This window comes from Cynara cardunculus, unplaced genomic scaffold (assembly GCF_001531365.2).
Source record: "Cynara cardunculus var. scolymus isolate 2C unplaced genomic scaffold, CcrdV1 Un_Scaffold_2912, whole genome shotgun sequence".
NCBI lineage: Eukaryota > Viridiplantae > Streptophyta > Magnoliopsida > Asterales > Asteraceae > Cynara > Cynara cardunculus.
Genome location: NW_020201271.1, coordinates 19082 through 38162, shown reverse-complemented (window position 1 = coordinate 38162; position 19081 = coordinate 19082).

Here is a 19081-nt window from a genome sequence, read left to right as displayed (position 1 = left end):
TGCGATGATGAAGCCCACACCCCGCAATAAGCCAATCAAAGACACTGTAGACAGCAAAGAAGTCTACCGAATCCTCTACAACCTCTGGAATGAGACGCTTGTCGTCAAGATCAATCTCCATCCAATGGCTCAAGAGCACAATAGGCAGAGGTTTTTACAACGCTATACACAACCTGTCTCAGCAGTCCACTCAGTTGATGGCATCAAACAAATCCTCGACACCAGAAGACGAACCTTCGCATACAACCAGATCATATTCCATGAGTATACGGTTGAAAGGACCCATGGATAGATTAGCTTTTTCACATATTGTGATCTCATAAATCCGAATCCATGGGACCTTCTGTTTCTATACTTCTACACTGACAACAAGAGGGATAAAGGGATGAAGTATGCTTTGGCCAACTCAGCAACCAGGCAGACGATGACGGACCTCCTAGACTTCAGATGCAAGTTCGACTTCCAATTGGCTCTGGACATGGGAATAGATCAGGTAAATGTCACTGCGCCTAATGAAGATCTAGAAGGCATCAAGAACATTCCCTTGTGGAAGGTGCTGGATGAACCAGAAGTAGGGGTGGTCTATCGAAATAAGCAAGGAAGGAAAATTTTCTTTCGCAAAAACCAGCGCCTAAAAATATTCAAACTCTACTCTGCGTTATATCAAGAATCATCTACTCAGGAGCAGAGATAATACCCCTCGTGCAAAGGAAAGGTCAAATATAATAATAAGATCTATCAACAATTTGTTGGAGTTTTGTGAGCTTCTTAGGAGGTTCAATAAGCTTCAACACATCTAGGCCTTCTCCTTGTGAGCAATTTTCTATCTTTTGTATCTAGAATTCAAGCATTGTAATTTCTTTCTTTCGTATTGTAAAATTTAGATAGAAAATGTAAAACAGAGGTTACTTTCAACCTCTGGCTTCGATTAGATTTGTGTTTTCAATTCAAGTAAGAGTCTGTCTTAATTACACTTAGGGGGAGATTGTTAGACCCTATCTTGTAAAAGTGTAAGTAATAAGCCTCTTACTCTAGTCCGTAGGACTCTGTCTTTAGAAGCTGTCTGGACTAAGAGCTCTCATGCAGAAGAGATCAAGAGACACAACTCTTACTCAAAGAGCCAAGCATCTCACATATAAAGTGCGCACTCTATTCCATGGATGATCAAGCCTTAAGCGCCAAAAAACTTTAATGCTTGATACAGAGCTACACTCTAGACACAGAGCTTCTGCATAGTACATACAGAGCTTCAGCATATTACATGCAGAGCCTCTGGTCTCATAACTCCATGGAATGCGCGCTTAGTTCAGATATTCTCACAAGCATCAAACATAATCAAGGCGGCTTGACTTAGCCCGCTTCACTTTCAAGGGTCGTCAAACATAATCAAGGCGGCATCCTCCTCATGTTTCATGAACCTGAAAGTGCCGACTTAGATTATAGCCAGTTCTTGTGAGAATACTTTTTAGATTGAGAGTTATTATTTTCTCATCTAATAAAAAGCATCCGACTTATTCAAAATTACTTAGTGTTCTTATATTTGTTGAATATTTCGTTTAATCATTTCAGTACACTGTTTTATTCCATTCATATTCTTCCAAACTGTGTTTTCTGATAATGAAGAGAATCTGGGTTCTAACAATGGAGTTGTTGAGCGAAGGAACAAAACCCTTGTAGAAGCAGCAAAGACCATGCTTGCTTCATCTAAGGTACCTATCTCCTTCTGGGCTGAAGCAATCTCTATTGCTTGCTTCACTCAGAATCGTTCCATCATCAACAAGAGGCAACAGAAGACCCCATATGAAATTATCAACCAAGAAAGTCCAAATGTCAAATATTTCCATGTCTTTGGGTGCAAATGATTTGTACTCAATGACATGGAATATCTTGGCAAGTTCGACAAGAAGGCTGAGGAAGGCATAATCCTGGGTTACTCACAAACCGCCAAGGCCTATAGAGTATTCATCAGAAGGACAAAGATTGTCGTAGAAAGCATCAACGTGTCCTTTGATGATTCATCACCTATGACTTATGGACACAACAGTTCAGAACTCGGGCTATCAGAAGGAGCCTCTGATTCATCTCTATGCAAACCCAATGAATCAAAGTTGGCTCAATTATTTGAAGACCTCTTTGAAGAAGAAGCAGTCTCTGGACAAGCGCCCAATGAAAAACTACCTTCCAGAGCCGATGAAACACATGAGGTCTCCAATGCTGAAGGTACAACTCTTTTTGAAACTCATGTTACTTCACCATCTACTTCTTCTGTGTCTTCAGAACTAGAGCATCACTCTGGAGATGATCTCTTTGAGGGGGAGCAAGTAGTTCCATCAGTCAATGAAGAACTGCATCCTTTTGCTCTAGAACCTCAGTCTTGCACCAAGTGGACAAAAGACCATCCTCATCACCAGATTATTGGTGATCCATCATCCGGTGTCAAGATGAGATCTTTTACTGCCAATGAATGCCTCTTCGCAAATTTTCTAAGCATGATCAAACTGAAGAAGATTTATGAAGCCCTACAAGATCCAAAATGGATAGACGCCATGCAAGAGGAGCTACTCTAGTTTGAGCGGAACAGAGTATGGTCCCTCATGCCTCTACCCAAAGGGAAAACGGCCATTGGGACCAAATGGGTCTTCAGAAACAAGAAGGATGAAGATGGCATTGTAATAAGGAACAAAGCCAGGCTAGTTGCCAAGGGCTACTGCCAAGAAGAAGGGATAGTCTATGATGAAACCTTTGCTCCCGTTGCTAGGCTTGAAGCCATCAGAATATTTCTTGCCTATGCAGCACATAAAGGTTTCAAGGTCTATCAGATGGACGTTAAGTCTGCCTTCCTCAATGGAAAACTCCAAGAGGAAGTCTATGTGCAGCAACCCCCTGGGTTCGAAAATCCGAAGCATCGAGACTATGTATATTTTCTAGACAAAGCTCTCTATGGGCTCAAGCAAGCACCCACGGCCTGGTATGAAACACTCTCTACCTTCCTTATAGACAATGGATTCAAAAAAGGTACCATCGACACAACTCTCTTTCTTAAAAAGCACAAAGGTGATATTTTACTTGTCCAAATATATATGGACGACATCATATTTGGTTCCACTAACTCCAAATTTTGCAAAGAATTCTCAGAACTGATGAAAAGCAAATTTGAGACGAGTATGATGGCAGAACTAAGTTTCTTTCTTGGTTTTCAAATAAAACAAACTTCAGAAGGAATTTTCATCAATCAGTCCAAATATGTCACTGACCTTCTAACGAAATACAATCTCTCAAATGCATCATCGATGAGAACTCCAATGGCTACAGGAGCAAAGTTGTTTTCTGATCCATCAGGCAAAGCTGTGGATGTAACAACCTACAGAGACATGATTGGATCACTCCTGTATCTAACAGCTAGTAGGCCAGATATTATGTTTGCAACATGTCTTTGTGCAAGATATCAAGCTAATCCTAAAGAATCTCATCTCTCTGCAGTCAAGAGGATTCTTTAGATACCTTAAGGGAACCACTTCATTGGGTCTCTGGTATCCAAAGAACTCTGGCTTTGATCTAATAGCCTATACAGATGGAGATCATGCAGGTTGCAAGCTTGATAGAAAGAGTACGTCTTGAAGCTGCCAACTTTTTGGGGACAAGCTGGTGAGTTGGACATCTAGAAAACAGAACTGTGTCTCAACATCTACAGCAGAAGCAAAATATTTTGCTGCTCCATAGCCATCTCTGCAAATCCTGTGCAACATTCCAAGACCAAACACATTGATGTCAGGTACCATTTTCTTAAAGATCATGTAGAGAAGGGAATTATAGATATGTACTTTGTTCCTACAGAGATTCAACTTGCTGATCGTTTTACAAAAGCACTAGATGAGAAAATTTTCATGTTTCTTGTCAGCAAGCTAGGTATGCTGAATCTCATCACTTAAGGCAAATCATCCTTTCAAACCAGAGATTCTCAATATCTCAAGGTTATGCCAAAAGTGATATATTAAAAATGGCCCTCATAACCATGTACTCTAATCCAGAACCTCTAGTTCTAAATACCAGTGTAACAACCCATATATTCTATATACCGATAATCTACATACATATACTCATAAAACTAAAAATAGTATTGTTACAAAACACAAACTAACAAAAACTTTCTTTAATACTTTCATGAGTAAACAAATGTCATCAACACTAAACTTTTCCCTTTCCTTTATCCTGCGAGGTATGATGACCTGCAAAACCGGTTAGTCCAACAACTGAGCGTTAGACCTAAAAGGTCTAGTGAGTGTATAAATCTCAAACAAATAACACACTTTCTAAACAATCAGTTCAGAATAAAACCTGTTCAGATACATATACTTATTTATTTCTCAAGCGGTTACACCGCCATTACATTTTTGTCGCGGTTACACCGCCATTTCATCTCTCTTGCGGTTACACCGCCATTTCATCTCTCTCGCGGTTACACCGCCATTACATCTCTCTCGCGGTTACACCGCCATTACATCTCTCTCCTTAAAATATATCAAAAATTCTAACACATTATCYGGATTTGAAGTCCGGTCAACCTTGTTCGGATATGAAATCCGGACAAACACTTAGAATATCAAGAGGGTTACATCGACCATGCCTTGAGTGGTTTAAAAACATATCCGTTCAACACTTAAGCGATTTAAGAAAATATCCGGACAACACTTGGGCGGTTTAAGAATAAACCGGTCAACACTTGGATGATTTAAGGAGATATCCGGTCACCTCTTGATCGATTTAAATGAGATCCGGTCACCTCTTGACCGGTTTAAGGAGAACTCCGGACACTCTTTGTCCGGTTTAAGGACTTAACCAAATATTTATGAAATGCAGTTCATAAATAGCAGATTCTAGCAGTAAAAGAAGTAATAACCAATACTTTAAACAATATACACTCACCTTAAAGCCAAATGTCCTTGTTTTTGAATCTTTTCCTTCCTCAGCCAAATCCGGACGTCAAGTAAAAATTTTCCTTAATATCAAGAGTGTGTAAAACTTTCTTTCTAAAACCTCATTTACTATTTATAGTAAATGGAATAGCGGGAGCTGGCAATCAGCCGACTTCCCTTCTCCTAACAACTATATAATAAATTAAGTACACCCCCACACACACACACTCTTACACAAATATATATATATATATATATATATATTCCAAAATCTCAAATTAAAACTTGTAACCCGAATATTACAACATTCCCTCCTTAAAAGAATTCCGTCCCAGAATTTCATTTAAGCAAAAAGGTAGGGATACTTCATCTGCATCTTAGACTCTGATTCCCAAGTGGCGTCCGGTCCCTTGTGATAACACCACTGAACCTTTACTAACCCAACCTCTTTGTTTCGTAATTTCTTCACCTTGTAGTCAGTAGTAATCTATTTAGGGGTTTCTTCATAGCATAACTTTTCATCTACCTTAATTTCAGGTAATGGTACTGCCACATCAGGACTTATTAGACACTTCCTCAAATTTGACACATGAAACATGTCATGAATCCCACTTAATTCCAAAGGAAGTTTTAATTTATAAGCCACTTCCCCAACCCTTCCAATAGTAGAGAATGGTCCAACATATCTTGGACTTAATTTTCCTCTTTTTCCAAAACGTACCACTCCTTTCCAAGGTGATACCGTTAACATCACTCTATCACCTTCTTGGAATTCAATCGGCTTCTGACGTTTATCTGCATAACTTCTTTGTCTATCTTGTCCTGCTTTCATCTGTTCCCGTATTACTCCAATTTTATCTACAGTTTGTTGAACTAACTCAGGTCCAGCCAACTGTTTTTCACCTATTTCATTCCAACACAAAGGAGTTCGACATTTGCGTCCATACAGAACCTCGAAAGGTGCTGCCTGAATCCTCGAATGGTAACTATTGTTGTACGCAAATTCCACCAGAGCCAAATGTCTATCCCATGATCCTCCGAAATCAATTACACATGCTCTAAGCATATCTTCTAAAGTTTGGATAGTTCGTTCATTCTGCCCATCAGTCTGAGGGTGATAAGTTGTACTTAGCTTAATTTGYGAACCCATTTCTCTTTGGAAGCTCTTCCAAAACATAGAAGTGACCCGACTATCTTGATCAGAAACAATTGATAGAGGAACACCATGTCGTGTTACTACCTCATCAATGTATAATTTTGCTAATCTCTCCATCGAATATGACTCTTTCATAGGTAAGAAGTGTGCAGATTTGGATAGCTGATCTACTATCACCCATATAACATCATAACCTTTTGATGTTCTCGGTAATTTGGTTATGAAATCCATAGTGATATGATCCCACTTCCAAACTGGAATTTCTAACGATTGCAACTTACCATAAGAGTGCTGGTGTTCAGTCTTTACCTGAAGACATGTCAGACATTGCTCAACATGTTTAGCAATATCTTTCTTCATATTTGGTCACCAATAATGTTGCTTCAAATCCCGATACATTTTATTTGTACCTGGATGAATTGAAAAACGTGACTTATGAGCCTCACTTAAAATACGTTTTCTGAGATCACCATAACATGGTACCCAAATTCTATTTTGGAATTTCCAGAATTCTTTGTCATCTTTCACCAAATCAGATATTAATCCACCCAATCTTTCCTGTCTGATCTTATCCTTCTTTATTGCCTCATGTTGGAAATCTCGTAACTCTTCTTGAATACTGGGTAACAACTCAACTCGTAAAGCTATAGCTTTGTAGTTCCACTTTTCTCTTGTCGACTTAATGCATCGACTACTACGTTTGCCTTTCCTGGATGATATAAAATTTCATAATCATAATCACTTACCAATTCCAACCATCTTCTCTGAYGCATATTYAGATCCTTCTGATGGAACAGATGTTGCAAGCTCTTATGATCTGTGAAGATTTGGCATTTCGTCCATACAAATAATGCCTCCATATCTTCAAAGCAAACACTACTGCCGCCAATTCCATATCGTGAGTAGGATATTGCCTTTCATGATCTTTTAACTGTCTAGAAGCATAAGCTATTACATTTCCATGTTGCATTAGTACACAACCCAAACCCATCTTTGACGCGTCACTATAAACTACAAGATCTTTCATTCCATCTGGTAAAGCTAGAATTGGTGCACTGCATAACTTATCCTTCAATATCTGAAAAGCCTGAGCTTGTGCTTCTTTCCACTCATATTTCACATTTTTCTTGGTCAGCTTCGTTAATGGAGTAGCTATACGAGAGAAATCCTGTATAAACTTACGATAATACCCAACCAATACAAGAAAACTTCTGACTTCAGTTGGAGTCTTTGGAGCTTCCCATTTTTCAATAGCTTCAATCTTGAGTGGATCTACTTTAATCTCCTCTTTTGAGATAACATGCCCCAAAAACTGAACTTCTTGCAGCCAAAATTCACATTTTGACATCTTGGCATATAGTTTCTCTTGTTTCAACAATTCCAGAAATAATCTCAAATGATGTGCATGTTCTTCTTCCGACCGAGAATATATCATAATATCATCAATGAAAACAATCACAAATTTATCAAGATAGGGACGACACACCCTATTCATCATGTCCATAAAGGCTGCAGGCGCATTTGTGAGTCCAAATAGCATAACCAGGAATTCATAATGACCATAACGTGTACGGAATGCCGTTTTCGACACATCTTCATTCCGAATTTTCAATTGATAACCGGACCGTAAATCAATCTTTGAAAAATAAGTAGCCCCAACCAATTGATCAAACAAATCATCAATTCTTGGGAGATGATACTTATTTTTGATTGTCAGTTTATTCAGCTCCCGGTAATCAATGCACATCCTCATTGATCCATCATTCTTTTTCACAAAAAGCACCGGCGCACCCCATGGGGAAGTACTTTGTCGGATAAAACCTTTATCCAACAATTCTTTCAATTGAGACATTAACTCCTTTAACTCAGAAGGAGCTAATCTATATGGTGCACGTGCAACGGGTGCTGCTCCAGGAAGTAGTTCTATTTGAAGCTCAATTGTTCGATCTGGAGGTAAGCTTATCAAGTCTTCTGGAAATACCTCAGGAAATTCCTTCACAACTGGAATATCTTTCATCTTTTCTTTCTCTTTCTTCATATCTATAGTATATGCAAGAAAACTAACACAACCCTTTTGTACATACTTTCGAGCCTTCAAGACTGAAATAAGACTAGAGTAACGATCCCGTCGATCTCCATAAATCACAACCTTTCCTTTTTCTGGTAAGTCTATGTGGATCATTTTCTCATCACAGACTATGTTAGCTTGATTTTTAGCTAACCAATCCATGCCTATAATTATATCAAATTCCCTTAGAGGCAAAGGAAATAGTTGTATAGGCACCTCACACCCTTCTATACTTATAAAACATTCATCTATCCTTTCCTTAATTGAAACTTCACTATCATTTGCTATTTCCACAATTCAATCTTCAATCAATGCTTTAGATTCTAAATGTGCGCAGTTAACAAATGACGGTGACACAAAAGAACGATTTGCACCTGAGTCAAATAAAACTTTGGCACATACTGAGTTAACAAGGAATGTACCTGTTACCACTTCAGGGTGCTCTTCCACCTCACCTCTCGTCATCTGAAAGGCTCTCCCTTTTGCATTAGACTCTGCCTGTCTTATCCCTCCCCGTCCACTTGGATTAACACGATTATCCATATGCCCACGACCTGTTGGCACATACCCAGATCCTCGACCCCCAGAATATCTAGATCCCCGACCTCCAGCAAAACCAAACCCTCGACTATTTGCTTACGGACAATCAACATTTACATGTTGAGATGAATTACAAGTAAAACACCTCCGCGTCATCTGACAGTCTCGAGCTATATGTCCTGGTTCCTCACATTTAAAGCATACTCAAAATTTTGTATTACAATTTCCCTGATGTATCTTATGACATCGGGTACACGCCCTATCAGTAAATCTTGAGACTGGTCYATTCAAATTTTTCATAAACCTCGGTCTACGGAAATCAGTTACTGTAGCTTCCCCCTTTCTTTTCTCTCCAACCTTTTCTTGTGGTTGTCGGTTAATGTCTTGTTCTAGTATTTCAGCAGCATCAACTGCCGCTTGAAATGTTGTCGGATTCCTGGATATCACATATTTTCGAAGATTCGACTCTAACCCCCAGATATACTTTCTCATTTTACTGTTTTCAGATATAATATAGGCTTCAGCAAACCTAGATTGTTTCATGAAAACTTCTGTATACTGGCAGACTGACAAGTTTCCTTGCTCAAGACGAAGGAAATCATCTTCCAACTTTCTTACTGTAGCTTCAAGACAATACTGCATTTTAAACTTAACCACAAATTCTTCCCACAACATTATTTTCAGAATATTTGGATCTGAACTTGACAAAACTTCCCACCAGTATAAAGCACTTGATCTCAAACGAGATACAACAAACATAACTTTGTCCTCTTCTGCACTTTTACTAATTTGCAGACTCAGCTCTATCTCCTTAAGCCAACACATAGCTTTAATAGGATCACGCTCACCAGAAAACTTGGGAGGTTTACAAGAAAGAAACATTTTGATATCTCCTTCTTTTTGTACTGAGGATGAAGTAAGGGGTACAAATGTACCAGTTACCGGTGTACTAGCTCCGGCTTCCTCCTGATAATCAGAATTTCTGACCACTTCTGGATTATTTTGGGTTGTACGCCCCAACAAACTCACCTAACTTTCTTGGCACTTTCCCAACTCTGTTGCCGACATTTCTTGGGTAATAAATTCGGGATCAGGAACATTGTGTCCACCCCTTGCCCTTCCTCTTCCATGACCAGACATTGAACTTTCTTAAGCCGACATTTCCTGTTCTTGTCTAGTACCTCTACCTCTTCCTCGACCCCTGCTATGACTTCGCGTTTCTATCGTCATCACATTTTCCGGGTCCTCTCCTTGTGTTACGTTTCTTCTTCCCCGACCTCTTCCATAACCAGTAGAGGTYCTTTCTGATTGATTGGGATTATCTGCCATTTCTCAGTATATAACTTTTTCTGTCACATTTAAACACACATGATTATTCTCATAATCATAACATAATAACACATTTATCCTCATGTCTATCCATAACTCAGATTATATCAGTCATATATAATCTATCTTTCTCATAATAGGTTCAGCTATAATATATTCTCATGTTCATAGACTCAGTGAAACCTATTATCATAACTTCCGCACCTCTAGTTTAAGTCTAAGTATTTTGCAAATACCCAGATCCCTTAAACTAAGGCTCTGATACCAATTGTAACAACCCACATATTCTATATACCGATAATCCACTTACATATACTCATAAAACTAAAAATAGTATTGTTACAAAACACGAACTAACAAAAACTTTCTTTAATACTTTTATGAGTAAACAAATGTCATCAACACTAAACTTTTCCCTTTCCTTTATCCTGCGAGGTATGATGACCTACAAAACCGGTTAGTCCAACAACTGAGCGTTAGACCTAAAAGGTCTAGTGAGTGTATAAATCTCAAACAAATAACACACTTTCTAAACAATCAGTTCAGAATCAAACCTGTTCAGATACATATACTTATTTATTTCTCTCGCGGTTACACCGCCATTAAATTTCTCTCGCGGTTACACCGTCATTTCATCTCTCTCGCAGTTACACCACCATTACATCTCTCTCGCGGTTACACCGCCATTACATCTCTCTCGCGGTTACATCGCCATTACATATCTCTCCTTAAAAAATATCAAAAATTCTAACACATTATCCGGATTTGAAGTCCGGTCAACCTTGTTCGGATATGAAATCCGGACAAACACTTAGAATATCAAGAGGGTTACATCGACCATGCCTTGAGCGGTTTAAAAACATATCCATTCAACAATTAAGCGATTTAAGAAAATATCCGCACAACACTTGGGAGGTTTAAGAATAAACCGGTCAACACTTGGACGATTTAAGGAGATATCCGGTCACCTCTTGACCGATTTAAATAAGATCCGGTCACCTCTTGACCGGTTTAAGGAGAACTCCGAACACTCTTTGTCCGGTTTAAGGACTTAACCAAATATTTATGAAATGCAGTTTATAAATAGCAGATTCTAGCAGTAAAAGATGTAATAACCAATACTTTAAAGCAATATACACTCAACTTAAAGCTAAATGTCCTTGTTTTTGAATCTTTTCCTTCCTCAGCCAAATCCGGACATCAAGTAAAAATTTTCCTTAATATCAAGAGTGTGTAAAACTTTCTTTCTAAAACCTCATTTACTATTTATAGTAAATGGAATTGTGGGTGCTGGCATTCAGCCGTCTTCCCTTCTCCTAACAACCATATAATAAATTAAGTACACCCATACACACACTCTTACACAAATATATATATATATATATATATTCCAAAATCTCAAATTAAAACATGTAATCCGAATATTACAACCAGAGCCTTTGGATTATTAGGACTTGTTTATTTTTAGCCAAAATTTCACATTTTGGAACCAGAGCCCCTCTGGTCCAAAAAAGGTACTTGGTGTTTTTCACTAAGTACTCCCTTCACAACCAGAGCCTCTGGTCCTAAAGACTAGAGCCTCTGGATTCCAAGTCTTTGCGACCAGAGCCTCTCTGGTCTCCCCTCATTCTTTTTGCCATGCATTTAACTTAGTTTATCCGTTCATTTTGCAACCAAAGTCTCTGGTTCCAAAGACCAGAGCCTCTAGATTCCAGGTTCTATTGAGACCAGAGCCCCTCTGGTCTAACTTGGTCCTCATTAGTTATCATTTACCTTGCATTTCCTTGCATTTCACATCATTCATGCAACCAGAGCTTCTGGTTCTAAAGACCAGAGCCTCTGGATTATGAGTCTTTGGAACCAGAGACCCTTTGGTCCCATAGACCCTCCTTTCTCATTATCATTCATATTCATATCACCCATCCTTCACAACCAGAGCCTCTGGTTGTATAGACCAAAGCTTCTGGTCATTATATTTCTCTCCTTTATTGGTTCTAGGGGGAGTTTTTATTCATTTCACATCCTCTTGCATCATTTGAGGGGGAGTCATGCATATACCATACACCCTTAAGGATTAAAATTGAATCTATCATTCCTCTGGTTGTTCATATCAATTCAACAAGAGACCCTCTGGTTCAATACCTTGGTTCTTTTATTTTGCATTTTCCCACCCAGAGCCTCTGGTTCCTCTATCCAGAGCTTCTAGATCCCAAAAATGCTATATTGTGGAGTAATCTATCCCTTGCATTCAACCAGAGACCCTCTGGTTCTTCTTAAAAGGTATATTTTTGTTACAGGGGTTTAATATGATGACCCAAAGCCTCTGGTTTGTCTATCCAAAGCTTTTATCTCATAAAAACCCAACATTCCATGACAAATCCATTTTTCCCAAAAAAACTCATCTTTAATTGAAAACCTTTTTAAGATTATACAAAATTCTAGCTTTTAGAATACCAAAACTTCGTAATTTGTATTTATCTTCCAATTAGATGGAATTATAAATTTATTTTTTGGGATTATATTCTTGAGAGTTATCCTTTGGGATAATTATTTTTTTTAAATAATTATCCCTAATCACCCAAACGTCATCCTTCCCACGCGCCTGACACAACAAAAAGTATGTTCCTTAGAAACCCTCCATATTACCCTTCCATTCAACCCCACGTTGACACGTGTCCCTACCCCACCTGCACCATTATGATCGTGAGCAGTCTTTATGGCTCATGATCACAAATCATATCACCTTTTTCCCAAACGTCTCCCACCATCATCACCCTACCATTATTTTATTATTATTTTTGAAACCCAACCCCTCCTCTCCCTCTCACTATAAAAACCCATCTTCCTCAACCATTTACCCGTTACGCTTACAAACAACTCTCAAGAATAAAAACACAAAACCTTCAACTTACGACCTGCAACAATGGTGTCTTCCGCCTCACATGAATCGAACAACAACGACAGCCACGTACAGTTGACTGGCGCAGACAGTCGTGCAATCGTCTTTCTTCCCATCAAGCCAAAAAATCAAGCCATCGACCTTCGTCCTCAACTTTTTGAGGATAGGTTCGCCATTTGATCGAGTTTTTCCAAAACTGCATCCTTCAACCGGCCCTCACTCTCTCCGATAATAAGGTGCAGGTCAAGTTCGTTCAATAGTATTGGCAGACATGTGACTTCTACCCGGAGAACCATGGTATCATGGGCGACATTAGTGTCCCCAACAACATGGTTTTATCGATCAAGATCTCCCGAGCCAAAATCTCCAAGGTCCTTTTCATTCCCACCTGACAGGAGCTCGGGATTGCACAATACGCGGAACCACCAATGAGCCATAACATTCTGTGATTCATTAAAATGTTGGGCTACAATAGGGAGCTCCGAAATGCATCTGACTTCAAACGACAGTACTTTCTACCCATGTGGAATGTTTTCTTCAGTGTTCTCAACAGAGCTTTCACGTGCAAACTTGGGAGTATGGACCAGGGCTACATCAATAATATGACCATCATGTATGGTATTTTCTTCAACTTGCCTCTGGACTATGCTGTCTTAATATACAACGAGATTCACGCCGCCGTGGTGAAGAAGAACAAGCTCATGGCCACAAGGAAACCGGTTACATTGGTGCTCTTTCCTTGCTTCCTTGCCCTCTTCATAAAGGACGCGATGAAAGTACACAAGTTGCCTTGTGATGTACCATTCACCCCGCAATATGTAATGAATGGTCATTGCCCCACCATCTCCAAAGATGGTTACCCTGCGGAGAGGCCCTTCAAGGGCCATGCATAGTGTCATTCCAATCACCTCCGCTACCCGTAGGTCCTATGAAAGCTCTCTGATGGCCCAACAACCGCGGTCAGCTACCCTAGAGCATATAGAGCCCTCCCTAGACACTAGCAAGGGATCTCAAGGTGCGAGGACTTTATCGGATGATGAATCTAATGATGATGACAATCCTCTTACCTCCCTCAGCCCTATGCCCACTTCTATTCCATCTCCCCAACCACAACCCCAGGCAACCACATCATCTATCCCTGGCTATCAAGGCCAAAGGGATATTGAACAAGGACCGCCCAGTCCGATCCCTACCAAAGCAAGCCATCCAGAGGCCATTCATCGGGTCTCTGGAGATGACATATCCGAAGAACCCCATCATCCATCACCTCTATCCCAATAGAGGGCTGATGAATAAATAAGAGCCACTTCTCCTCAAGGATTGCCACTCCCCCCACACACAGAAGCATTCATTGCTTCTGACTTTGAAGTACCCATCGATTGTTCAGAGCGGTCGCCCCTTCATGCATGTACCCCGTCGATACTTGGTCAAGTGACGGGGAAACAAATTTACTTTTCTTCACCAAACTCTGAATCCGATGAGGAAGAGGAACATGTAGCAAGATCTCGAGATATTTCCTCTCTTGAGGGCTATCAAGGACGAGATGGAAGTCCTCCCTTGCTTCACTCTTTTCAAGGAACTGATGAAGGCACCTCAAGAACAGAGGCTCAACCTACAACATCCGTTGCTGTAGGGGTTACCCCCGTGGCTGAGTTAGTCACAAAGGCTGAGTTCCAGGCCTTTGCTGACTCGATTCAGCGGTCCTTGGATGACCTTAAACTCAACTTAGCGAGGATTGTTGAATCTACCCCCAACATTGATCTTTCATCGATCCAGCAATCCCTCGCGTCCCTTGAAGCTCAATCGAGGGACAACACAACCAGAATCCAGTCGTTCCAGCATCTGATGGTCTATCAGCACAATTATCACTTTAACCTTATGACCATCAGACATGATTCCATCAACGCAACCCTAGCCACCCTCTCGACACAAATAACCGCCATAGATGCTTCCATCACCACTTTTACCACCCAAGTCACCAACATGTCCAATTCTATTGCCTCCCTACCCACCACTATCAGCCAGTATACCACAAATAGCCCCCCTCCACCTCCCTCTGCAACACCCTCCTTCGATGAAGCCTTCACCGCTTTTGCTGTAGAGATACGCACCCTCATCTCTTCCATCACCATACCTACCCCTACCTCCACCTCTACCTCAACCCACCAAGATATCGTCACGCGGGCCGATCTTCGTGCCCTTACCAAGGCATTGGTCTCCAATTCAACGAGATCAGTACCAAGTTCGCTTCCAGAGCTATCGAGCCAACCAATGCTCTCAAGAAGAGTCTTGCACTTCAGCAAGAACGTACCGACTCTCTCCTTCTCTCAATGGAAGGAGCTGAAGGAGAGAACCGATGAGGAAGTATCTTGAGTCACCAAGGCTCAAAAAGAAGAAGAGGAGCCATGCATCATGCTCCACCAGCCGGCCTCTCAAGAGGCCAAGACATGATGACCCAGACCAAGATGATCATGGTCTTGGTCCTCATGAGGGGGATAATCCATCCATTGCCCCGATGGAAACTGCAGCACCACCACCACCACAAGCACACGAACCAACCTCCCAGCCAACCAATGAAACCAAAGCGAGGGAACTAGAGGCTCAACCCTCTGATGATGTACATAATGTATAGGTTCCCTCTTCAGGCACCATAAACCATCACCTCCAGCCAATGAGTTCTCCCCAATTTTGGTGAGTTCTTCATCACCTTTTGAACAACAACCCTCTCCTTCACCAGAACCATCCATTCCTTTTATCCCATCACCAACACCTCCTCCATCACCAAAATAACCAGAACCCACTATACAACCAGAACCTGCTTCCACTCAACCAAAACCAACCTAAAGCCAACCAGAACCTCCCCTTACCCAAACAGAACCACCTCTAAGCCAACCAGAACCACCCCTCAACCAAACAGAACCACCCATCACCCAACCTACCCAGAAGGTGCTTGTAGACATACCCTCCTCCTCAAGGCAACCTCCAACTATTGATCGAATAGAGGAAATAGTCGCACAAATGGAGACCTTAAGGAGACGTCCACTGGTGCCACCACGAGAACCCGTCATGATGGAGAACATCCATCAATACCTCTACCATGATCGTGATAAGCAACTTGTTCTCAATCCTTCCAACCTATCACAAGAGTCGATGGACCTGCTTCGGTACAGATTCGTGAGACAAACGACATCACCACCACAAGCCGTCTTCTCAAACGATGGAATCAAAATGGTCCTCTACGTCAAGCTGTGGACTTTTGCAAATAGAGCCATCAAGTACATTGAGTACACCATGGAACGCGCACATGGGATGATCTGCGTCTTCGACGACAATGATCTCATCAATCTCAATCCATGGGACTTGATTGATTTGTATGGCTATACAACTCAACGACATGAATAAGGGATAAGGTACGGGATGGCAAATCGAGCGATCATAGAGATGATGGGGACTCTTGTAAAGTTCAAAGCGAAGAACGACTTCCAAATAGCTCTGGAACTTGGGATCGATATACTATCCTGCATGGCTCCAAATGAAGACTTTCATGGACTACAGGAGACGCGCTCTGCTTCAGTTCTGACTTAACCAGAACTTGGCTTGGTCTTCAAGAACGAGTTCAAAACCAAAAAATTCTTTAGGCTAACTGAGGACTTCAAGTATTCAACAAATACGCTTGAATGGTTTCAGAAAGTCATACGAGAGAGATTGGGCAGAGAGCACGTGCCAAGGAAGGAGGGTCAAGAGTTAATTCATGGGATCTCCACAGTCATTCGTTATAGAGGACTGATGAGGCGCTTTTGGAAAATCTACAATGGAGACCATGATTGATGTAAATTTTCTATCGTATTTACTTCCATATTGTAAGAAATCATTCAATTTTCAAACAGAGAAAACTTTTGGTAAAAGGATGCTTCTACTAGATTAGTCTCTGTTTTTACAATTCATTCATGTTTCATAGACTAGTCATTGTTTATTTTTCATTACTTAGGGGGAGATTGTTAGACCCATCATTCTTATTGTAAAAGTAATGAAAAAATGTACAAGTATGGAAGTGCAGAGGACCGATGGAAGAAGAGCTGGGCAAAGACCTAAGTGTTCAAGACCAACCAGAGATGCGATGAATGGTCCGTAGGTGCGATGAACAATGCATGCCCATCACCGCTCTGGTTATTAACACTTAGAGGATTCAACAACAGTTCAATCAGAGATATCCAAGTAAGATGACACATAAAGACTCCTGGTTGAACATGCCTCCTAAAAGACAACTAGAGATGACTCATCGACAGTTGGATTTCTATTTTGCTAAGAAGATTGAGATAATTTCCATAATTCTAGATAGATTTCTTTTCCCTAGATAGTTATCTTTTAAAATAGATTGCTAGTATAAATAGCTATCATATGTATTGTAATCAACAACTTTTCTTCTCGTCAACATAATTATAGTAAAATCATTTGAAGCTTCATATTCTCTTGAATATTGTTTAAGTTGTTCTTCACTATTATTCATTCATATGATAGTTTTAGGTTTCACAAACATAAATCTTCATGTTATATTGAGAGATCTAGGATCAACAGTCTTCAGGAGCTGTAGAGAAGAATGAACCATTAAAGAACCAAAACTCACCATCATGATGTTGATTTCACAGATGATCTTGACGATAGAGTTTCCATCCTTGTTCTTCGAGGTCTCCACCTCGACGGTATACCAGAACTACTCAGGTATCCTTCACCATGACAGGTTGGAAGGTGAGAGCATATTCTGAGCACACAGTTCTTGAGGAATAAAGCGGCATCCGCAAAGTGGAGTTTATCTACGGGTATCTCCAATAGAGCAGTGTGGTTGTTTGGTTTGAAGGAACATTCTTCAACACAAAAATGTGCGTTTGATGCAATAGCTAATTTTGTAAAAGAAGAAAAGTTGAAATAAGACACCAAGTTATCATCACAACACTTTTTGGAGTAAAAGTTTGGAAGATAAACTTTAATTTGAAAAACCAAAAAAAAATTGGGTTCTCGAGATGATTTTTAAGAAACGCTATTAATATAAATCAAGAAAAAAGAAAGATTTATATAACTTATATTGATTGTATTTAAAAGAAGAAAGAAAGTTTTTATAATACAAAAAAGTTTCTTTTGAAGATTAATGACCAAAAACTAAGGAAACAAACCTGTAAAAGAGAAAGAAAGAAGAATTGGTTTATGGAGATAGTGTTCTTGGCGTTCTTTCTTTGCATACAATAGAGAGAGAATTTGTGTAAAGAGTAAACGAAAGGGTAAGGGAGGTATTTATAGGTGAGATGAGAGAGAACGAAGAGAGAGAAAAATGACATTTCAAAAAGATGTGCCATTATAATTTCTTCTTCACGTCATTTTAGAGTGAATGGTTCGGGAAAAGTAATGTACAACGTGTGTCAGAAAGATGTGCGCGAAATTAGTCCATTTGTTGAAACGTTATAATGACGTCATAAAATATGACCGTTCCTTAGTTTTTTCTTTTAAAACATTTTGATCACTGAATAAGAAAAGTGTTCAGTGATAATTTTAAGTTTTTAAGAAGGAAGGGATAAGTAGATGTATTATTGGGTCTAAAATGTTGTATTCAAGTCATTGTGCTTATTGTGTTTTAACATGTTTGTAGTTAGTTTGTTCTTTTTTATTTGTTGGCATAAATAGTGTTAGTTTTGTTAGTTAGAAATGTCGTGAGTAAACAGTTAGGATTAACAGTTGTAAGAAGTTGACATTCTATGTACGTAAGGTTGAGAAAGAGAGCATTAGCATCAGCATCAACATCAACATCATCAAAAACACACTATATCATCTTGAATATCTATATATACATGCCAATATACTTGAATCAATCTATGTTCTTGATCTTGTAACTAATTGCATATTATAGACTTGAATATGGGATCTACATTTGGTATCAAAGCAAACAGATCAATCTGAATTGGTTTTTATTCGAATTTGAAGCTAATTTATTCAATTCTCTTGATTCATACTTTCTGTTTCCGTTCATATTCTGTTTTGATCAAATTGGGAGACTTTGATCCGTTTTTGGTGACATTAGTTGTTTTAAAATTGTTTTTGTGTGGTTTTTGCACAAATCTGTGCAAGAAAATTCAATCATTTTGGGTGTTTTTGTGGATTTCTTGAAGTTCATGTTCGAAGTTATGTTC